We start from the raw sequence: 24,506 nt of genomic DNA, 5'->3' as shown, positions 1-24,506 counted from the left end.
TTAGTGGAACCAGTCTGTTGCTGAAGGTGCTCCGCAGGTTGACCTGTGCGTCATGGAGGGGGTGAGCCCCCGAAACATAAGTTTGAAGAGGAGTCTCGACCCGAAACGTCACCAATTCCTTTTCTCCAGAGATGCTGCCCGATTCGCCGAGTCGCTCCAGCTTTTTGTGTCTATCTTCGGTTTAAACCAGCATCTGCAGTTCCTTCCTACACATAACGACAAAGCACAACAGGCAAATCAGTTTGCTTTTCTTAAACCAGGGTGGGGGGAGAACTAACGAAGGGACATTTTAGCCCATTTATTTAGTTTAGAGATACAGCGCAGAAACAGGCCCTTCGCCCCTTCGAGTCCCCGCTCCAACCAGCGATCCCTGCACACTAACACTATTCTACACACACGAGGGACAATTTTACAATTATACCACGCCAATGAACCGAGAAACCTGTGGGTCTTTTGAGTGTGGGAGAAATCCGGAGCACCTGGAGAAAACCCACGCAGGTCACGGAACTCATTGCCACAGAGGGATGTGGAGGCCAGGTCAGTGGATATTTATTAAGGCAGAGATAGACAAATTCTTGATTGGAACGGGTGTGAAGGGTTATGGGAAGAAGGCAGGAAAAGATCTGTAATGGGAGTTAGATGTGGCCCTTGTGGCTAAAGGGATCAGGGGGTATGGAGAGAAGGCAGGTACAGGATACTGAGTTGGATGATCAGCCATGATCATATCGAATGGCGGTGCAGGCTCAAAGAGCCGAATGGCCTACTCCTGCACCTATTTTCTATGTTTCTAAAATGGGATTAGGAGGCAGAGATCAGCCATGATTGAATGGCGGAGTAGACTCGATGGACCCAACGTACAAACTCCAACTCCAAGCACCCGTAGTCAGGATCGAACCTGGGTCTGTGGCGCTGTCAGGCAGCAACTCTTACCGCTGCACCACCGTGCCGCCCTCATTATCACGTGTCTGTACATGGTGGGCGGCACGGCAATCATTTATAGTCTTTCCGCTGACTGGTTAGCACGCAACGAAAAGCTTTTCACTGTGACAATGAACAAAACAAAAATACCAAAAAATGGTGGTTCCCAAATCATTATGCAGTCAATGAAGTGACTTGAAAGGAACATGTAGGAAGGATCTGCAGATACTGGTTTTCACCGAAGATAGACACAAAATGCTGGAGTATCTCAGCCGTACAGGCAGCATCTCTGGAGAGAAGGAACGGGTCGAGACCCTTCTTCAGAAGAAACGTCAGCCATCCCTTCTCTCCAGCTGAGTTTTACTCCAGCATTATGTGTCTAACTTGAATGGACAGTGGTTGTAACAGGCAACCTCACAACTTAAGAAAAATGATTTCATATCAATTACTCTAAATAATGAATTACGTGGCAAGCAAATAATGCAGTATTGGCCATGCTTAGTATTTCTTTGGTAGCAGAATGGCCTGCCAGAGGCTAAAATATCCTGAGATGGAGGACATAATAATTGCTTCTCGAATTATATCATTTCCCAACAATAAAAGCTTAGAAATTGCATCTGGAGACGTTGGTAGTTGGAGAAACTAACAACGTTACATTGTCCACTGATTTAGCAAGCCAAAAAATATAAATGGATTAACTTCCACAGCAAAATATTGAATGGAGTGAATGCTCTTAGAACAGATGATGTGATTATCTGATCATTTTCCTAATATGAATTTCCAGCCTCGTCTTTGCAGAAAAATTATGGCCACTTAGAACGAGTCTTAAATAGTTCAGTCTAAAAAAGAAAATTAGATTGCACGAGAAGACCAGTCCTTTGAGGCGTTCTTTAGATTTTACAATGTTAATTAACAGAGCAGTAAAAATCCAGTAACATTTGTCTATAAACGAGTTAACCCGTACCAGTTTGATTGGTGTAATGGCCCCTCGATGGCCCCTGGTCCAATGTACTGAGCATTGTTTTATTGTGATTTCTCCTCACTATCATATAGGAGAGTGGAGATGGAACCAAAACAGCCAAATGTGTTTTTTTTGTTAAAGATGCACTGAGCCTGCACTAACCAGCGATCACACATTCACACTAGCTCTATGTCAAGTATAATTGTCACTTGTACTGTGGTGCAGTGAAAAGCTTTTGTTGCAGCTAACCAGTCAGTGGAAAGACTATACATGATTGCAATTGAGCCGTCCACAGTGTACAGACACATGATAAAGGAATAACGTTTCATGTAAGAGTCCATTAAAGTCTGATTAAAGATAGTCCGAAGGTTGGGGTAAGGTAGATAATGCCCCTGTCCCACTTAGGGAACCTGAACGGAAACCTCTGGAGACTTTGCGCCCCACCCAAGGTTTCCGTGCGGTTCCCGGAGGTTGCAGGTAGTTGCAGGTGGTTGCCGGAGGTTGCAGGTAGTGGAAGCAGGTAGGGAGACTGACAGAAACCTCCGGGAACCGCACGGAAACCTTGGGTGGGGCGCAAAGTCTCCAGAGGTTTCCGTTCAGGTTTCCTAAGTGGGACAGGGGCATAACAGCTCAGGACCGCTCTCTAGTTGGTGGTAGGATGGTTCAGTTGCCTGATAACAGCGGGGAAGAAACTGTTCCTGACCATCGGACAAACCAACCTCCCTTCCATTGACTCCATCCACACTTCACGCTGCCTCGGCAAGGCCAGCAGCATAATCATGAACGGGTCTCACCCCAGTCACTCCCTCTCCTCCCATCAGGCAAGAGGTACAGAAGTGTGAAAACATACACCTTCAGATTCAGGGACAGTTTCTTCCCAACTCATCGGAGACCCACGGATTATCTTTAAGAAAGAACTGCAGATGCTGGAAAAATTGAAGGTAGGCAAAAATGCTGGAGAAACTCAGGTAGGGAGAGTTATGTATTTTAAAATACTGAAAGCAATGTGAAATGAGGCAGCGTCTATGGAGCGAAGGAATAGGTGACGTTTCGGGTCAAGATCTATAATTAATCAGACTTTACCCTGCACTAAATGTTATCCCCTTTACCATGTATCTGTACACTGTGGATGTCTCTACTGTAATCACATATGGTCATTCTGCTGACTGGTTAGCATGTAATAATAAAGTTTTTCACTGTACCTCAGTATACTTGACAATAAACTAAACTAAACTAAATCTAAGGGTATAATGTGATTCAGTGGTTATATCACTCGGCCAGTAATCCAGAAGCCTGGTCCACAATTCAGATGGCACCTGTAACATTACCTGTAACCTTTTAGGCTGAACATAGTTAGTCTGTGGAACTCGTTGCCACAGAGGGCTGTGGAGGCCAGGTCAGTGGATATTTTTAAGGCGGAGACAGACAAGTTCTTGATTAGAACGGGTGTGAAGGGTTATGGGGAGAAGGCAGGAAAATGGGATTAGGAGGCAGAGATCAGTCATGATTGAATGGTGGAGTAATAATAATAATAATAATAATAAATTTTATTTATGGGCGCCTTTCAAGAGTCTCAAGGACACCTTACAAAAATTTAGCAGGTAGAGGAAAAACATGTAAGGGGAATGAAATAAATAGTAGAGACATGACTAGTACACAAAGTAAAGACAGAATTCAATTCAAAACACAATATGAGGTAATTAATGCACAGGAGTAGACTCGATGGGCCGAATGGCCTAATTCTGCTCCTACACCTTGTGAACCTGTGAACATGGCGACTCTTGGTGTGTCGCCTCAGAAAAAAATCTATTATTCGTAAATTATAGGAATAGATCGGGAAATTCACAGAGTCTCTTGCCCCAGAGCGGGTGATTGGAAGACCAGAGGACATAGGTTTACAGGAGAGGGGAAAAGATTTAATAGGAATCTGAGGGGTGACTTTTTCACACAAAGGGTGGTGGGTGTATGGAACGAGCTGTCGGAGGAGGTAGTTGAGGCTGGTACTATCGCAACGTTTAAGAAACAGTTAGACAGGGACATACATGGATAGGATGGGATTGAGGGATTTGGGCCAAACGCGGGCAGGTGGAACTAGTGTAGCTGGGACATGTTGGCCAGTGTGGGCAAGTTGGGCTGAAGGGCCTGTTTCCACGCTGTATCGCTCTATGACTCTATCAATGTTGTACTCTTGTATTTATGCATCAGTGTGCTTATGTAGAGTGATTTTACTGAATCGGATGCAATACAACAAAGTTCTCTGTATCTAGGTACATGTGACAGTAAAGCATAATTTAACATTGAACCACTGCATAATCAAGAGGAACGTCCCTATGAAGTAATGGAACATCAGAGCTCGGAGTAGGTCATCAGTCTGTGAGAAAATAGTTGTAATCTCATTCACCCATCTTGTTCTCATATCTGCTCATCCCCTTTACTTTCATCCAGTTCTCCCAACTAATCTTCTATGTTGACATAATTTCTTTCTCAACTGTGGAGGCTGGAAATTAGTTCCAGAGTGCAACAGCTCCTTATAAGAAAAAAAATATTTTGTTCACCCATCAGAAATCTCATACTTTTAAACTTATATCAATAGGCCCCAATTGTTGGCGTCAGGGGTTGATGGAGACAAGTTGTGTCTGTCCACCTCATCCTTGCTTTCAGTATTTTAAAATACAGTTATATCGCAACTCTCTCACACTTTACATTTCATACGTTAGAGATACAGCGTGGAAACAGGCCCTTCGGCCCGTCCAGTCTGTGCCGACCAGCAATCAGTCCGTACACTAACCTGCACACAGAAACTTAGAAACATAGAAAATAGGTGCAGGAGTAGGCCATTCGGCCCTTCGAGCCTGCACCGCCATTCAATATGATCATGGCTGATTATCCAACTCAGTATCCCGTACCTGCCTTCTCTCCTTACCTCCTGATCCCTTTAGCCACAAGGGCCACATCTAACTCCCTAGGGGTGGTTACATCTAACAACACTAGGGATGATTTCACAACTTACCGAAGCCAATTAACCTGCAAACCTGTACGTCTGTGGAGTGTGGGAGGAAACTGGAGCCCCCGGAGAAAAGCCACGCGGTCACGGGGAGAACGGACAAACTCTGTACAGACAGCATCCGTAGTCAGGATCGAACCCGGGTCTCTGGCGCTGTGAGGTAGTAACTCTACCGCTGCGCCACCGTGCCAGCGTCTCACAGCCCAAATAATCCTCAGGGGAGCAACTATCATTGATGTGTACTTACAATTTAATGTGCTCATTTGCTTTCCATGCCTAAACACCCTGGGTTCATGCTTTGCGAAACACCACAGCCGCAAGGTGGTGCGGCAGGTAGATCTGCTGCCTCACTGCGCCAGAGAACTAGGTTCGATCCTGACCTCGGGTGCTGTCTGTGCGGAGTTTGCATGTTCTCACTGTGACCGCATGAGCCTCCGGTTGCTCCCACATCCCGAAGACGTGCGACATAGTACATTTTTTCTTGCCTATCAGCTCATCTTAACTATCAAACTATCTACCACTTTGATAGAAAAGCCCAGTGTAGATTGTGACAGGAAGTGTAAATGTACTTTCCAATAGACGGTGAAGCAACACTACAGGGCTTTGAAAGCCCAGGAATGCAGACAGTAGACAATAGACAATAGGTGCAGGAGAAGGCCATTCGGCCCTTCGAGCCTCCGCCGCCATTCAATGTGATCATGGCTGATCATCCCCAATCAGTACCCTGTTCCTGCCTTCTCCCCATATCCCCTGACTCCGCTATCTTTAAGAGCCCCATCTAGCTCTCTCTTGAAAGTATCCAGAGAACCGGCCTCCACCGCCCTCTGAGGAAGAGAATTCCACAGACCCACAACTCTCTGTGTGAAAAAGTGTTTCCTCATCTCCGTTCTAAATGGCCTTACCACTTATTCCTAAACAGTGGCCCCTGGTTCTGGACTCCCCCAACACCGGGAACATGTTTCCTGCCTCTAGCGTGTCCAAATCCTTAATAATCTTATATGTTTCAATGAGCTGAGAACAGTTTCTTCTTCACAACTATCAGAACTAATCACCTCTGTCATATCCCCTTCCTCAGAGGTGCTGTCACATAGGCTTAACAATGAACTCTACTTCATTCAGTTATTCTATTCTTTTACCTTATTTTTCACCACTTCAGAGTGCACGATAATTTTTCGTTTTAGTTTTAGAGGTACAGCGTGGAAACAGGCCCTTCGGCCCACTGAGTCTGCGCCGACCAGCGATCCCCATACCGTATTTCTCCCCTACAGACCAAGGACAATTCACCTACAAACCATGGTGTGGGAAGAAACCAGAGTACCTGGAGAATACCCACCTGGTCACAAGGAGACCATACAAACTCTGTACAATTAGCACCCGTAGTCAGAATCGAACCCTGCTCTCTGCCGCTGTAAGGCAGTAACTCTACCACTGCGCCACCGTACCTCCCTATGCCGCTCAATCTTTACATTATCCTGAAGACAGACACAAAATGCTGGTGTAACTCAGTGGACCAGGTAGCATCTTTGGCGAAAAGGGATAGATGACATTTCGGGTCGAGACCCTTCTTGATCCAGAGATGCTGCCTGTCCCACTGAGTAAATCTAGCATTTTATGTCCATCTTCGATGTAAACGCTCACCTGATGTTCCTTCCTACACGTTTTGTTTGCACTATCTTGTTGCTTTGCATTCATTGACTTATGTATTGTTGTAGTTGTTGCATTTTTCTGTTTACTCTGCGAGCGTCAAGTGAAGAAAGAATTTCATTGCAGCCTGGCCTGTATGGCAGTAAACTTCTTATCGAGTCCATATCACAAGATTAGAAATTGTTCGTCCAGAACCGAACACACTTACATAGAAACATAGAAACATAGAAAATAGGTGCAGGAGTAGGCCATTCGGCCCTTCGAGCCTGCACCACCATTCAATATGATCATGGCTGATCATCCAACTCAGTATCCTGTACCTGCCTTCTCTCCATACCCCCTGATCCCTTTAGCCACAAGGGCCACATCTAACTCCCTCTTAAATATAGCCAATGAACTGGCCTCAACTACCTTCTGCGGGAGAGAATTCCAGAGATTCACCACTCTCTGTGTGAAAAATGTTTTCCTCATCTCGGTCCTAAAAGATTTCCCCCTTATCCTTAAACTGTGACCCCTTGTTCTGGACTTCCCCAACATCGGGAACAATCTTCCTGCATCTAGCCTGTCCAACCCCTTAAGAATTTTGTAAGTTTCTATAAGATCCCCCCTCAATCTTCTAAATTCTAGCGAGTACAATACAATACAATACAATACAATTCAATTTATTGTCATTTGGACCCCGTGAGGTCCAAACGAAATGCCGTTTCTGCAGCCATACATTACAACAAATAGACCCAAGACACAACATATTTTACATAAACATCCATCACATTGCTGTGATGGAAGGCCAAAAAAACTTCTCTCTCCACTGCACTCTCCCCCTCGATGTCAGAGTCAAAGTCAAAGCCCCCGGCGGGCGATGGCGAATTGTCCCGTGGCCATTAAACCACGCCGGGTAATGCAAGTTCGCGCACCGGGTCTTGGTGTTAGAGCCCCCGGTGCGCGCTCGCAGCCCGCCGCCATTCCAAGCCGCGCGGGGCGGTGCTGTAAGGCCCCGCTCCAGGAGCTCTTCAACCCCGCAACTCGGGCGGGAGAAGTCGCCGTTGCGGAAGCCCCGAAAAGCGGTCTCCCTCCAGGGACCCGCGGGCTCCCGGTGCCGCCGTCCGCCAAACCCGCAGTTGCAGCCACCGAATCTCCGGGGGTCAGGCCGCAGCAGCGTCCACCACCGCTCCACCCGCTCTGGACTCGGCCAGCTCCGCGACGGTGAGGTGAGTGTCGGCACTGGAGCCCCCGGTTTTCCTGTTGGAGGCCGCTCCTCGTTGCAGCCCCAACGACAACGGAGACCCGACAAAGAAAAGGTCGGGTCTCCCGTGCAGGGAGAGATTTAAAAGTTTCCCCCTCCCCCCCACACCACCCCCACCCCCCCACACACATACCCCAACAAAAATAACAAAAACTACATTAAAACATAGACATAAAATAATAAAAACGCAGACGGACTGCAGAGGCCGCTGCTGGCGAGAGCCGCGCCGCCAAGCCGAGTCTATCCAGTCTTTCTTCATATGAAAGTCCTGACATCCCACTTCTCGGCATCTGCATACAATGGCGTCTTGCGCTTCTTGTGCTTCTTGTGCGTGGTGGTGGAAATATTGGTGGAAACAGGGCCGTGACGTGAACGCTCTTTCCTTGATCCCCGATAAAAAACGAATCTGAATCAATCTGAATTATACATCTCCTTGAAAATGATTGGGAGCCATATTATGCAAAGTTCATCAGTACATTGTCACTCAGAATTGGCATAGTCCTTCTCCTATGCACAATGTGAAGCAAGTTGGGGTGGACAGTGTTGTCCGTTCTTCTCTGATAGATTTTAAAACTATCCCATGTGGGAGAAACCCGTTCTGCTCTTCCCAATGCCGCCATCTGGTGGCACGTTCAACAACTGCAATACAAGACAGATTCTTTGTACCACGTCAGGATGGTTGACAAGTCCCTTTAATTGGGGGCCATCTATGCATGGATCACCTGCCAAATTCCTGCTGATGGGAGTGAGTTCTTAGGAATGGAGATTAACCTAATGGGCCTGTCCCACTTAGGCGATTTTTCAGCGGACAGACACACGCCGCGATGAACAGGAAGGTTGGCGCTGTAATTAAGACGGTTAGCACAGTGTACGGTAAGTCCTTCAAAAGAGGGGGGGGGGGGGAGGGGAGGGGGGGGGAGGAGGGGGGAGAAGGAGTGGAGGCAACTTTTAAGAAGCCAGAGATACACGTCTGTGAAGCTCGGCGGACATTTAACATTACCGGTCGGTTATACTTGGTTCTGAAAACTCCTGCTCATTTTTTTTCCCCCAATGAGCCAATGCAAATGGCTGGTCAGCAAAGGCGATTAACTAAAACTACCTATGACTATCTCGACTACCTATAACTACATGGCGACCCCACTACAACTGCACCTACGACTACAGGATTAGCGATTATCTCCAATTTTTGGTCGTAGAAAAACTTTCAACATGTTGAAAAATTTGAGGCGACCATTCTGAGGCCGCGACTCGTTGCCAGAATGTGGGAACTCCTCGCGACCATGAAGGAGACTCACCAGAGACCACCAGCGAGCGCAGAGTCTCCTGCACTCGCCTAAAAAGTCGCCTAAGTGGTACAGGCCCGTAAGGATTACATCAACCAAGGCCTCAAAAGGGCACAAAGTGCTGAAGTAACTCAGCAGCATCTCTTGAGAACATGGATAGGTGACGTTTTTGGTTTAGTAATGTCATCTGAAAAGGCTCTCGACTCGAAATGTCACCTATCCATGTTCTCCAGAGATGCTGCCTGACCCGCTGAGTTACTGCAGCACTCTGAGTCCTGTTATACATCTGCAGTTTCTTCTTTCTACATCAACCTAGGCCTATTCCCCTTCCTTCCTCTGGCTTCACATTCTGTGCCTCTTCCATCTTTGTCTCCTTATCTCACACTTTTTGTCTTTTCACCTCTGGCCTTTAAGCCTGAATTCAATAAAATAATTATACATTTTTGACCTAACCCTCTATACACCACATCCCATCCTTACTCCATAATCCTCCAATACTCAGGATGAACAACAATCAGTTAACCTTGGATTTAAAATTAACCCAACAGACCTTGAATGAGTTCACTCTAAACGTCTATCCTTTGTACATAGAAATAGAGTCATAGTGCCACATAGAGCGGGAACAGGCCCATCGGCCCAACTCTTCCATGCCGACCAAGTCAAGTTCAAGTTCAAGTGAGTTTATTGTCATGTGTCCCTGTATAGGACAATGAAATTCTTGCTTTGCTTCAGCACACAGAACATAGTAGGCATTTACTACAAAACAGATCAGTGTGTCCATATACCATAATATAAATATATACACACATGAATAAATAAACTGATAAAGTGCAAATAACAGAAAATGGGTTATTAATAATCAGAGTTTTGTCCGAGCCAGGTTTAATAGCCTGATGGCTGTGGGGAAGTAGCTATTCCTGAACCTGGTCGTTGCAGTCTTCAGGCTCCTGTACCTTCTACCTGAAGGTAGCAGGGAGATGAGTGTGTGGCCAGGATGGTGTGGGTCTTTGATGATACTGCCAGCCTTTTTGAGGCAGCGAAATCCCCTCGATGGAAGGAAGATCAGAGCCGTTGATGGACTGGGCAGTGTTTACTACTTTTTGTAGTCTTTTCCTCTCCAGGGCGCTCAAATTGCCGAACCAAGCCACGATGCAACCGGTCAGCATGCTCTCGACTGTGCACCTGTAGAAGTTAGAGAGCGTCTTCCTTGATAAACCGACTCTCCGTAATCAACCTAGTCCCGCTTGCTTGCACCTGACTGACATGTTTTCAAACCTTTCCTGTCCGTGTATCCATCCAAGTGTCTTTTGAATGTTGTAATTGTACCCACTTTAACCACTACCCCTGGCAACTCAGTCCACGTAAGTACAACCCTCTGTATGCAAAAAACTGCCACTCAGGTTCCTTTTAAATATGTCCCGTGTCACCTTAAAACTATGGCCCCTAGCTTTAGATTCCCCAACCTTGGGGAAGAGAATATGACTATTCACCGTATCTTTGGGCGGCATGGTGGCACAGCGGTGGAGTTGCTGCCTTACAGCGCCAGAGACCCGGGTTTGATCCTGACTATGGGATCTGTACGGAGCTGTCTGTACGTTCTCCATGTGACCTGCGTTGATTTTCTCCGAGAACTTCAGTTTCCTCCCACACCCAAGATGTACAGGTTTGTAGGTTCATTGACTTGGTATTAAAATGTAAATTGTCCCTAGTGTGCGTAGGATAGTGTTAATAGGCGGGGATCAATGGTCGGTGTGGACTCGGTGGGCCGATGGGCCTGTTTCCGCTCTGAATCTCACAAACTAGAACTATCAACTAAAAATGCCTTCACCTTATCTATAAATGGGGCGACCAGAATTGCACACTTGCCTTTAACTCCAGATAAAACAACATAGCAAAATCTCCCAACTTGATCAAATACGTCTCTACGCTCCTGTGCCATTTAAATGAAGACATATTACAACAGTATATTTTGTGTGGGCTTGCTGAGTGTATTAAATAGAAGCTAGTATATAACTGTGGATTGATTTAGGAATGGGTCATGCACTGAGACAGGCGATGAGACTGTATAATTTGGTCAATGTGGTCTAGACTTTAACCACAACTGTTTGGAATGTATCCAAATTTGGACTCCAGAGGTGAAAAGAGCAAGTTTCAATACTCCAGTAAAAACACCAATCAACGTTTTTTAAAATAGTCTCTGAAGTTCTGCCATATCGTTCCAAGTTGCAAAGCTTTGATCAATCCATTGTCATGTTTAGATTATCAGTACATGCTGGGAAAACAAGCCATAGGGATGAGGAACGATGACTTAAGTGTCATCCTAAAACAATAAAAGATAATAAAACGTCATGAGGATTATCTTGGTCTACAAACACTGTTGGTTCACTCAAAGCTAAACCATTATCACTCTTCCATGATTCATTAATTGAACGATACTTTATTGTTACGTGTATCTAGATACAGTGAAATCTTTTGTTTTGCGTACAGCCCGCTAAAATCATGCAGAAGGCCTCACTTAGATAGTACACAAAGAGTCGCCGCGTTTCTGGTGCCGACAAAGGTACGAAGGTTCATCGAACAGTCTTATCTACGACTAGTGTAGGAAGAAACAACGGGTGCTGGTTTACACCATAGACACAAAATGCTGGAGTAACTCAGCGGGTCAGGCAGCATCACTGGAGGGAAGAAATGGGTCGAGACTGAGAGTCAGCGGAGAGGACAACTAGAGAAATGGAAAGGTACAAAGAGCATGTAAGGGGTGAAAAGGACAGATCAAAGCAGATGATGATCAAGGAAATTAATTGTTGGGTTCATTGTTGGCTGAGGGGGAAGGTGACAACGAGGCATGCAAACAGGAAAATTAATCAGGAGGACAGTGAAACTAGTCGGAGAACTATGGTGGGGGAGAGACGGAGAGAGGGGGAAATCAAGGGTTACTTGATGTTAGAGATGTCAATATTCATTCTATGACTAGGTTTGCTGCCACACGTGCGGCCCAACGGGTCCCCCGACATTCCCGGTGCCCCCACGACAGGTTCCCCTCCATTCTTGGCGGCGCTCCTCACCTGGTTGCTCTTGGCGGCCCTCCTCACCCTCGGTGGCGCGAGGAGTCCTCTTCTCTTTGATTACAGCGTCGATAATCCCAACAGTGACCTTGCTGACCCATCAGAGGTTTGAAGTTATCACTGCGCAGGAGGGAGATCTTCTTATTCTGCTTGCGTATGGCGTGCACAGCCTAAAGTTGTAGGACAACTTGTTCACACAGAGAGTGGTGAATCTCTGAAATTCTCTGCCACAGAAGGTAGTTGAGGCCAGTTCATTGGCTATATTTAAGAGGGAGTTAGATGTGGCCCTTGTGGCTAAAGGGATCAGGGGGTATGGAGAGAAGGCAGGTACAGGATACTGAGTTGGATGATCAGCCATGATCATATTGAATGGCGGTGCAGGCTCGAAGGGCGAATGGCCTACTCCTGCACCTATATTCAATGTTTCTATGTTCTATATGATCTTATTTGATTGTGCACGCCGGGTTGATTGCATTCGTCGAAACAGGGCGGACCATGCGAAGGTTCCAATCTCCCACCCCAAGGAGGAGGGAGATGCTGGTGTTGGGTTACTTCCTGAAGTGCCAACTGGGATGTTTGATAAAGCAGCAAGAATGCATGAAAAGACACAAAGTGCTGGAGTAACTCGGGTCAAGCAACATCTCTGGAGAACATGGACAGGCGACGTTTCATCTCCTTACCTCACCCTTTTGTTTTCTTCACCTCTTGCCTTTGTCCAACCACCTGCCGATCAAAAACCTTCATCACCCTGTATCCACTGATCACTTTGTCCGGCCCCCACCCCTCCTCCAGCTTTCGGTAAATGGCTCGATTGTAATCGTGTATAGCAAAGATTATAGAGCAGAGCAAGAGACCCAGGTTCGATCCTGACCATGGGTGCTGTCTGTACGGAGTTTGTACGCTGTTCCCGTGAGCAGGTACTGTTCTTAATCGGAAAAGCTCTGCTCTATAATCTTTGGTGTATAGCCTTTCCGCTGACTGGTTAGCATGCAACAAAAGAGCCTTTCACTGTACCTCTGTATTTGTGGATCAAAAGGGAACTTTTCTTTTTTTTTTTTTTTCTACTTGTATTTTAATGTTGCTATTTTTACCTGCACTTTTAAAAAACTATTCGTACTGTTCTTATCAGGAACTGGATTGTTTTTATTTATGCGTGAAATGTTTAAGTTTTTATGTGCGATGCTCCGGTATTCCCTGAGAAACGTCTTCTCATTTTGCGCTTGTTGCTTTGCATGATGACGACAGATGGCACAATGGGCTAAGTGTTCAGCTGGCAACCGGAAGGTAGCCGGTTCGAATCCCGCTTGGAGTGCATACTGTCGTTGTGTCCTTGGGCAAGACACTTCACCCACCTTTGCCTGTGTGTGTCCTTGGGCAAGACACTTCACCCACCTTTGCCTGTGTGTGTGGATGTAATTATGTGAAGCACTTTGGGGTCAATGCAAGTTGACTAAAAATGTGCTATATAAATAAAGAAATTTAAAAAGAAATTTTAATGACAATAATAGGATGCAGTCAAATTCTATAAATATGAGGAATGGGAATCAAATTTGACCCTTTATTTTTTAAGCATGTTATTTTAAAATGAATTTTCAATAGTTGGTATTGATAATGCAGTACTTTCCAGCATTTGATGTTACTGGCAATGATATGGGGAAATTGGGAGGTAAATATTATACTTGGACATTCAAGATTTTTAATGAAGGTTATCCAGTGAAATGCTACTTAATCGGAAAAGTAGGGGTCATAATGGAGATGGACTCTTTATGTGTGCAGAGAATTAGACTGTAGAAGAACACAGCAGGGGGACAAACGAGCCCTTCCGCTCACATTATTTGTGCTGTACATGAAGCCAATATAAACTGAAGTCATCTTCGTATGGACACAAAAGGTTGGCGTAACTCAGCGGTTCAGGCAGCACCTCTGAAGAAATGGAATAAGTGATGTTTCGGGTCGAGACCCTTCTTCACACTCATCTTGCTTTAGTTTAGTTTAGAGATAAGGCGCGGAAAAAGGCCCTTCGGCCCACCGTGTTCATGCTGACCAGCGATACCTGTATACTGGCATTATCCAGCACACTAGGGACAACTTACCGAAGCTAATTAACATACACACCAGTACGTCTTTGGAGTGCGGGAGGAAACCGGAGCTCCCGGAAAAAACACACCTGCTCATGGGAAAGAGCGTACAAACTCCGTACAGAGAGCACCCGTGGTCAGGATCGAACCTGGGACTCTTGCTCTGTAAGGCAGCAACTCTACTGCTGCACCACTGTGCCGCACTAATCCATACCCCTCCATTCCCTACACATGCAAATGCCTATCTGAAAGCCTTTTAAATGCGATCCGAATGTCGACAGCAGGCCTTTATGGCCAGCTGCTGCTTGTACTGTGTAAAATGAACGTAGCGGGTACGTCGGAGCTCGGGGACGTCTCTTAGCGGCTCGTAACGCTAACGGCAGGTACTCGGGAAGACTCGCTAACGGCAGGTAAGCTCGGGAAGACTCGTGAAGATTTTTCAACATGTTGAAAAATGTCCACGAGAGCCCCGAGTACTTACGAGCGGCCATTACCGTAAATCTCCGAGTTCGAATCAGGGGAAACTCGGGAGAACTCTTGAATGAACTCGTACCGTGGGACAGGGCTTTAATAATCTACTAAGAAGTGAGTTTTATGCACCTCAAGAGCATCCTGGTAGAAGTAGGTAAAATTATGTGAGGCATTAAGGTAGACAGTGGGGGAATCCCAGGGAAATTACACTTTTAAGCCAGCTTCTAGTTTGATGGAAATTTCCCAAAACAGAAAGAAATCATGCTGATGGAAACTTGGAAATGCAACTAAAAAATGTTGGGGGGTTTTTTGGATCAAATTATCCGTGACTTTTGCATTTTCCCCTGGCATATTGAGTCATAAGTATAGATATAATTTCCTCAACTGGGGAAACTCAGATCAAAGTCCCATCCTCAAAGTTAGAGCGAAGCCAATTTGAAAGTAAATCTCTCAAAGTTGATAACAAAAAAAATCTCATCCATGGTGAAGCTATGAATCACGGAATCTCATAAAGAAACAAGCACTCATTTCCACTCCACGCTTCCTGTTTTTAAACACTTTTCTGCCCGCGATGCTGCTTCTCCTTCTGTTCCTTGATCATCAGTCATAATGACAGGCCAATTATGTGGCACTGTGTCAAATTGCTTTTCCTGCTCAATCTCCTTCATTTAGTTCAAAGATACAGTACAGTTTAGAGACACAGCGCAGAAACAGGCTCTTTGGCTCACAGAGTCCATTCCGATCAGCGATCATCCGGTGGACTCACACTATCCTACACACACTCGGGACGATTTAGAATTTAACCAAAGCCAAGTAACCTACAAACCTGTACGTCTTTGGAGTGTGGGAGGAAACCGGAGCTCATGGAGAAAACCCACGTGGTCACATGGAGAACGTACAAACTCCGCATGGGCAGCGCCCGTAGTCAGGATCGAATCAGGGTCTCTGGCGCTGTAAGAGCCCTGTCCCACGGTACGAGTTCATTCCAAGAGCTCTCCCGAGTTTAAAAAAAAATCAAACTCGTGGTAAGCACGGAGAATGAACGTAGCGGGTACGTCGGAGCTCGGGGACGTCCCTTAGCGTTAACGGCAGGTACTCGGGAAGACTCGCTAATGGCAGGTAAGCACAGGAAGACTCGTGAAGATTTTTCAACATGATGAAAAATGTCCACGAGAGCCCCGAGTACCGACAAGTGGCCATTACCGTAAATCTCCGAGTTCGAATCAGGGCAAACTCGGGAGAACTCTTGGAATGAACTCATACCGTGGGACAGGGGTTTAAGGCAGCAACTCTACCGCTAGACACCATGTCGCCCTTCTCTGTTACTTTGAGTCATACAGCATGGGAACAGGCCCTTCAGCCCAGCTTGCCCATGTCAACCAAAATGCATCATCTACACAATTCCCACCTACCTGCGTTTGGCCCATATCCCTCTAAACCTTGTGTAGAAAGGAACTGCAGATGTTAGTATATACTGAAGATGGACACGAAGTGCTGGTGTAACTCAGCGAGTCAAGCAGCATCTCTGGAGGAAATTGAAGGGTGGCGTTTCGGGTTGGGATCCGACTTCCCAGACTGAAGAAGGGTCCCGACGCGAAACGTCACCCATCCTTTTTCTCCAGAGTTGATGCCTGACCCGCTGAGTTACTCCAGTGTTACTTTGTGTCCGTCTAAACCTTTCCTTTCTGTGTTTTCTGAGGGGCCCAATTCTCTCTCGAGTTACATTTTCCCCTTAATTATCATTTGGCAAAGTTACTCTGATATCCCTGATGGAACTTCCCAGCCAAGCAGTCAGATATCAAAGAATGCAGCAGGATAAAGATAGAAGTAACATGTCTTTGGCTCCAACACATTCAGTGAGAAATGGAAAATTCTCCGTTTTTATTATTATTTTTGGACCCAGTTCAGAAAATGTTGCCTTGGTGTCCAAAAAAGGGAAACTATTTACACATCAATAGATTCAATAGCTGTCTCCAACGGGCAATTCCATTCTGGTTATGCATCTGGAAGCTCAGGGCTTGCAAATTAACCCACTCACTTGCATTAATTTATTATCATCTTCTCCTCTTTGGCTCTTGGCAGTTTGCATTCTCAGCACCTGGGTCGCAGCAGGCATCTGTCTCTCTCCCACAACACACTTCCAGTTGAGTTTATTGCCACGTGTACCGAGGTACATTGTTGCGTGCTATCCAGTCAGCGGAAAGACAACACATGTTTACAATCGAGCCACTTACAATGTACACTGTGGATACATGATAAAGGAATATTGTTTATTGCAAGGTAAAGCCAGCAAAGTCCGATCAAAGATAGTCCGGGGGTCATCTGCGAGGTAGATAGTAGTTCAGGGCTGCTCTCTAGTTGTGGTAGGATGATTCAGATGCCTGATAACGGCTGGGAAGAAACTGTCCCTGTACCTGCAGTTGTGCGTTTTAACATCTCTATACCTTTTGCCTGATGGGAGACACACTCTGTACTTGTTCTGTGATTTCGGAACAGTGATCCTAAGCAGACTCTTCAACTGCGGAGTCACACGGAACTGCAGATGCTGGAGCCTCGAGCAAAACACAAAGTGCTGGGGTAACTCAGTGGGACAGGCAGCATCTGTGGTGGGTATGGACCAGATTGGGACCTATCTTCCAGACTGATTATTACTAGGGGAGAGAAAATTGGAAAAGAGTCAATATTCAAAAGAGTTGAAAGGCAGGAGTGTTTTATTGGCATATGTATCAAGACGGTACAATGAAATACCTACTTGCAGCAGCATAACAGGTTTAGAAACTCAGTACTCAACAGTATTTGATAAATTAAATTAAAATTAAATTTCTTTATTTATATAGCACATTTTTAGTCAACTTGCATTGACCCCAAAGTACTTCACATAATTACATTCACACACACAGGCAAAGATGGGTGAAGTGTCTTGCCCAAGGACACAATGACAGTATGCACTCCAAGCGGGATTCGAACCAGCTACCTTCCGGTTGCCAGCCGAACACTTAGCCCATTGTGCCATCTGTCGTCCCACCATACTTAATAGTATTTGATAGTACTTAATAGTACTCAACAGTACTCAATGGCACTCAATAGTACTCAACAGTACTCAATGGCACTCAATAGTACTCAATAGTATTCAATAGCACTGTGTCCCGTGGGGAGCGGGAAAAGCCTGGCTAGTGACAGGTAGATATAGTGAAAGAACTGCAGATGCTGGTTAATACCAAAGATAGACACAAAGTGCTGGAGTAACTCAGCGGGTTAAGCAGCATCTCTGGAGAAGAAGGATGGGTGACGTTTTGAGTTGGGACCCTTCTTCAAACTGTGTAGATTGTACAGATGGGCTCTTGGGTTGGCATGGACAATTTGGGCCGAAGGTCCTCTTTCTGCACTGTTAAACTCCTTGACTCGATTAAGTCTGTTCCTCTCTCCACAGATGCTGCCTGACCTGATCACTCTTTCCTGCTATGTTCCGATTCTATTTCTGATTTCCAGCATCTGCGATGTTTTGCTTTCTGTACCCTGTGGAACCTGTGGCCTTCTGCAGGACTGTCAACATATGTCCATGTGGTACAAGAGCAAGACTGTAAAAATAGTTTAAAACATACTAAAACAAAAGGTGCATTGAATAGGACAAGAGTGCTGGGTTCCATTGTACAGAACTGCAGTTAGATGCCATCTGAAGGGTGGCACTCAGATCTAGTGCCTTCCCCAGAAATGAGAGGACATTTACAATGCAGAAAGAGAATAGTTGCCTCAGGAATCTGTATTAGTGACCCTGCTCTACACCAGGAAGGCATGGTGGCGCAGCGATAGAGTTGTTGCCTTACAGCGCCAGACACCCGAGTTCGATCTTAACTCAGGTGCTGTCTGTACTTAACTACAGGTGCTGTCTATACTTAACTACAGGTGCTGTCTGTACGGAGTTTGTACGTTCTACGGTACGGAGGTTCTACTGCAGTTGTACAGGGTCTTGGTGAGACCACACCTGGAGTATTGCGTACAGTTTTGGTCTCCTAATCTGAGGAAGGATATTCTTGCCATAGAGGGAGTACAGAGAAGGTTCACCAGACTGATTCCTGGGATGTCAGGACTTTCATGTGAAGAAAGACTGGATAGACTCGGCTTGTACACGCTAGAATTTAGAAGATTGAGGGGGGATCTTATAGAAACTTACAAAATTCTTAAGGGGTTGGACAGGCTAGATGCAGGAAGATTGTTCCCGATGTTGGGGAAGTCCAGAACAAGGGGTCACAGTTTAAGGATAAAGGGGAAATCTTTTAGGACTGAGATGAGAAAAACATTTTTTACACAGAGAGTGGTGAATCTCTGGAATTCTCTGCCACAGAATGTAGTTGAGGCCAGTTCATTGGCTATATTTAAGAGGGAGTTAGATGTGGCCCTTGTGGCTAAAGGGATCAGAGGGTATGGAGAGAAGGCAGGTACAGGATACTGAGTCGGATGATCAGCCATGATCATATTGAATGGCAGTGCAGGCTCGAAGGGCCGAATGGCCTACTCCTGCACCTATTTTCTATGTTTCTCCCTGTGAATAGAATAGAATAGAATATGTTTATTGTCATTGCACAAAACTGAGCAACGAAATTCCATTTGCTTCTCCTCCGTTAAAAGAAATACAACACAACAACCAATACACATATGTACAGTTAATAGTAAAATAATAGATACATTTAAAAAAAGGTTAAAAGAATTTAGCGGTATTCCTCGAAGTTACTTCTTGCTTCCCAGTGTTCACTATTGGAGTTAAGCTCTTTTACTGCACATGGGTAGAAACTATTTTTTAGTCTATGTGGGTTTTAGAACATGTGGGTTTTCTCCGGGTGCTCAGGTTTCCTCCCACATTCCAAAGACGTGCACGTTTTTAGGGTAATTAGCTTCCATAAATTGTCCCTTGTGTGTAGGATAGAACCAGCGTACAGATGGTTGCTGGTCGGCACAGACTCAGTGGGCCGAAGGGCCTGATTCCACGCTGTATCTCTAAACTAAACCAGGAAGGACAGATTGAGTGCAGTGCACATTCAGCAGAGTAATGTGTAGGAAGGAACTGCAGATGCTGGTTTACACCAAAGATAGACACAAAATGCTGGAGTAACTCAGCAGCGGGTCAGGCAGCATCTCTGGAGAAAAGGAATGGGTGACGTTTTGGGTCGAGTCCCTTCTTGACTGGAAATGTCACCTCTTCTTTTTCTCCAGAGATGTTGCCTGACCCACTGAGTTACTCCAGTATTTTGTGTCCATTTTCAGCAGAGTAATACCGGGTATCAAAGGGTTAAATTATGATGTCATACTGCACAGGAAGAGCTTTTATTCCCCTGAATATTGAAGGCTGAGAGATCTAATTAACGTGATTAACATGACTTAAGGTTTTGATGAGGGGGAAAGAAAGCGATTCTTTTCTTTGGCGGTGAAGTCCAGGACCAAGAGACGAGTCTGAAACTTCCTGCTCTGCTGTGAGAGGGTGATGTCAGGAGTCGGACCCTCCACACAAACTGCAATCGAAGTCTGGAAATCTCTTCCCAAAGAGGCTAGGTTCAAGCGGATTAGTTTAGTAGGCAAAGATATTAAGAGTAATGGAATCAGGGCGGGTAAAAGCAATTAGGATATAGATCGACCATGCTCTAACTAAATGATGGAATATACCCTCAAGGGACTGATGGGACTATTGCTGGTTCCCATGTTTCTTTGAGCATGTGTGTGGTCAGTGAATCTGCATCTGGAGAGGAGGGAGAGGCGGAAAACATGCATCTCGGCATAAATGTGTGTGTGTGTGTGCGTGTGCCTGTGTGTGCATGTGCGTGTGTGTGCCTGTGTGTCAGTGTGTGTGTGTGTGCCTGTGTGTCAGTGTGTGTGCCTGTGTGTCTGTGTGTGTGCCTGTGTGTCTGTGTGTGTGTGTGTGTGTGTCTGTGTGTGCCTGTGTGTGTGCATGTGTATCAGTGTGTGTGTGCTTGTGTGTCAGTGTGTGTGTGTGTCTGTGTGTGCGTGTGCATGTCGGTGTGTGTGTATCTGTGTATGTGTGTGTGTGCGTGTGTATGTCTGTGTCTGTGTGTGTGTGCTTGTGTGCATTTCTGTGGCTGCGTATGTGTGTGTATCTGCATTGTGTGTGTGTGTGTGTGTGTGTGTGTGTATATGTATCTGTGTATGCGTGTGCGTGTGCAAGTCTGTGTCTGTGTGTATGTCCCTGTACCTGGAGTGTCTGTGTCTGTGCGCGTGTGTGTGTGTGCGTATCAGTGTGTGTGTGTGTGTGTGTGTGTGTGTGTGTGTGTGTGTGTGTGTGTGTGTGTGTGTGTGTGTGTGTGTGTGTGTGTGTGTGTGTGTGTGTGTGTGTGTGTGTGTGTGTGTGTGTGTGTGTGCACGTGTGTGTGTGTGTGTGTGTCTTTGTGTCTACATTTAGGTTTATTACTGTCACAGATACCGAGCTACAGCATAAAGCTTTATTTTGCATGGTATTCAAACACAGCAGATCTACTAAACATAAATACAATCAAGTCAAACTTGTCGCCCATTGTAGGGTTGTAGCACATTAGTTCCAGACCAATTCCAGTGTCTGCAATGCGGTCGAGGTGAATCGGAGTGTACCCTAGCTTATGGAAGGAGCGGGGTTCAGAAGCCTGAGAATAGAGATTCAAGTCCGTCTGTCTGTCCCCGCACATCTGCACAAATTATTGCACATCTTTGTGTCTATCACCGTATTGCGAGCACCATCCTTGGTTAAAACCTCATTGCCTTGAAAAAGATATAAAATGTTGGAAACACTCAGCAGGTCAGACCACATCAGAGGAAAGAGAACCCTCCATTTTAATTGGGGAAGAGAGACTCAAGACACTGCAGCTGATGGAATCCTGAGCAAAACACAAATGCTGGAGGAACTCTGTGGGGGCAGGCAGCATCTGTTGAGGGAGTCACATACAGTGACAGTTAGGAATGATACATAAAACATTGAACATTAATAATAAAACATTATTGATTAAACATGTGCATTGAATAAAATACCAGAGCAAAAGGAGGCAATGTCTGTGGAAGCATCCAGACAATAGATTAACAAGGTACACAAAAATGCTGGAGAAACTCAGCGGGTGCAGCAGCATCTATGGAGCGAAGGAGATAGGTAACGTTTCGGGCCGAAACCCTTCTTCAGACTGATAGGGGGTGGCAGGGAGAAGGAAGGAAAAAGGGAGGAGGAGGAGCCCGAGGGCTGGGGGATGGGAGGAGACAGCTCAAGGGCTAAGGAAGGGGAGGAGACAGCAAGGGCTAACAAAATTGGGAGAATTCAATGTTCATGCCCGCCGGATGCAGGTTTCCCAAGCGGAATATGAGGTGCTGTTCCTCCAATTTCCGGTGTTGCTCACTCTGGCAATGGAGGAGACCCAGGACAGAGAGGTCGGATTGGGAATGGGAGGGGGAGTTGAAGTGCTGAGCCACCGGGAGGTCAGGTAGGTTCTTGCGGACCGAGCGGAGGTGTTCGGCGAAACGATCGCCCAACCTCCGCTTAGTCTCTTAGTAATAGATTAACAAGGGCAGTCACATAAAGAGAAATCGAACAAAGGGCCAGGTTGAAGGTGGGAAATGCAAATCAGAGTTGTTACTAAACCCTGAACTCAAATGGATAACACCCAGGTGACATGCGGTGAGGGAGTATTACACGTGGATAATCTTGCAGCAGAACGCGCCAGTTTCGATTTTTAGCTTAGAGATACGGCGCGGAAACAGACCCTTCAGCCCGAGTCTGCACCGACCAGCGATCCCCGCACATTAACATGACCCTACACACACCAGGGACAATTTTTTAACATTTATGCATTTATAACCAAGCCAATTAACCTACAAACCTGTACGTCTTTGGAGTGTTGGAGGAAACCGACGATCTTGGAGAAAACCCATGCAGGTCACGAGTAGAACTGCAAACTCCGCACAGACAGCACCCGTAGTCGGGATCGAACCTGGGTCTCTGGCGCTGCGAGGGCGAGGCAGCAACTCTACCGCTGCGCCACCGTGGGCCATTTCTTATGCAAACAGCAAATGTGTATTACTGTACTTTAAATTGTTTCATTCCAATCAAATTTCAGTTCAGTAAACCTTTGTTATAATGCACCATATGGAGGGGGAATGGTGTCTGTTATTGTAGGTTGTCTTTTTAAACAGCTAAAAATGTATTTTTGTTACTGCAGGCTCAAAATACTAAAGGCAGTTTGTTACATCTAATAGAGTTAAGTGAAGCCTTGCTGGACGAGGCACAAAATCAGATTGAGATGTAGCGCCACCATGTGGCCATGAATTGCACAAACAGTATTGAGTGAAAATCCTCTCTTCCAGCTTTCACCCCATTACTACAATCAGCCTGAAGAAGGGTTCTGACCCGAAACGTTGCCTATTCATGTCGTCCAGTGATGTTGTTAGAGCCGCCAAGTTACTTAACCTCTTTGTATCTTTTTTGTGACGATGAATTATCGTCATCATCATAAATAGACACACAATGCTGGAGTAACTCAGCGGGTCAGACAGCATCTCGGCAGAGAAGGAATAGGTGACATTTCGGGTCGAGACCCGTCTTCACACTGAGAGTCAGGGGGAGAGGGAAACTAGAGATGTGGAAGGGTAAGGTGTGAAAACGAGAGATCAAAGCAGAATTAGCAGCGAGAGTGGGTGTTGCAGCACTCTTGTCGGAGAGAGGAGGAGAACTTTGAGGAGATTTCGCAGTGGAGCAGAAAAAATGTGTAGGAAGGAACTGCAGATGCTGGTTTAGTTTGGTTTAGTTTAGTTTATATTTCGTTTAGAGATGCAGCGCGGAAACAAGCCCTTCGGCCCACCGAGTCCACACCGAACAGCGATCCCCGCACACTAACACTATCCTACACACACTAGGGACAATTTACACATACACCAAGCCAATTAACCTACAAAACTGTACGTCTTTGGAGTGTGGGAGGAAACCGAAGATCTCAGAGAAAACCCACGTGGTCACAGAGAGAACATACAAACTCCATGCAGACAGCGTCCGTAGTCAGGATCGAATGCTGGGTCTCTGGCGCTGTAAGGCAGCAACTATACCGCTGCACCACCATAGCCACCCAAACCGAAGATAGACACAAAATGCTGGAGTTAACTCAGCGGGACAGGCAGTATTTCTGTATAGAAGGAATGGGTGACGTCCAGTGATGGTGACGAGACATATTGAATGGTAAGGTGGTAAAACAATGGAACAAAGCCAGAACACAGAACCTCATCATCCTCGTGTGTTTCAATGTAAACCAGAATCTGGTTTCTACGTTTCTAGCATAAAGGTGGGGTCTTCACATTGCAAGGCATTGGTTAGGGAGAAAGGGTGTTACAGATTCCATATCCCTGGTTAGACACAAAATGCTGGAGTAACTCAGCGGGATAGGCAGCATCCCTGGGAGAGAAGGAATAGGTGACGTTTCAGGTCGAGACCCTTCTTCCGACAACCCAACATCTGCAGTTGCATCCTACACCAATTCCTTCTCTCCAGAGATGCTGCCTGTCTCGCTGAGTTACTCAAGCACCTTGTGTTTATCTTTGGTTTAAACCAGCATCTGCAGTTCCTTAATATCATATCCCTGGATGTTGAGGTTATCACACATGAGTCTGCTGCCAAGGACTCAGATGAAGGCCCGTCATGGGGATTACTGAAGAATTATAGGTAGACACTATCAAACAGGTCTGCACAAAACATCAAAGAATATGCAGGAGCTTAGCACCAACTGTGCCTGACCTTTGACATAGAACTTGGAGCCTAGCAGTTCCCAACATCACCTAGATGTGGTATCTATTAGATGTGTCTCAGATTCCACTGCAGCATAGATTCAAGT

This window comes from Amblyraja radiata, chromosome 22, assembly GCF_010909765.2.
Source record: "Amblyraja radiata isolate CabotCenter1 chromosome 22, sAmbRad1.1.pri, whole genome shotgun sequence".
NCBI lineage: Eukaryota > Metazoa > Chordata > Chondrichthyes > Rajiformes > Rajidae > Amblyraja > Amblyraja radiata.
Note: the sequence above shows the minus strand (reverse complement) of the source record.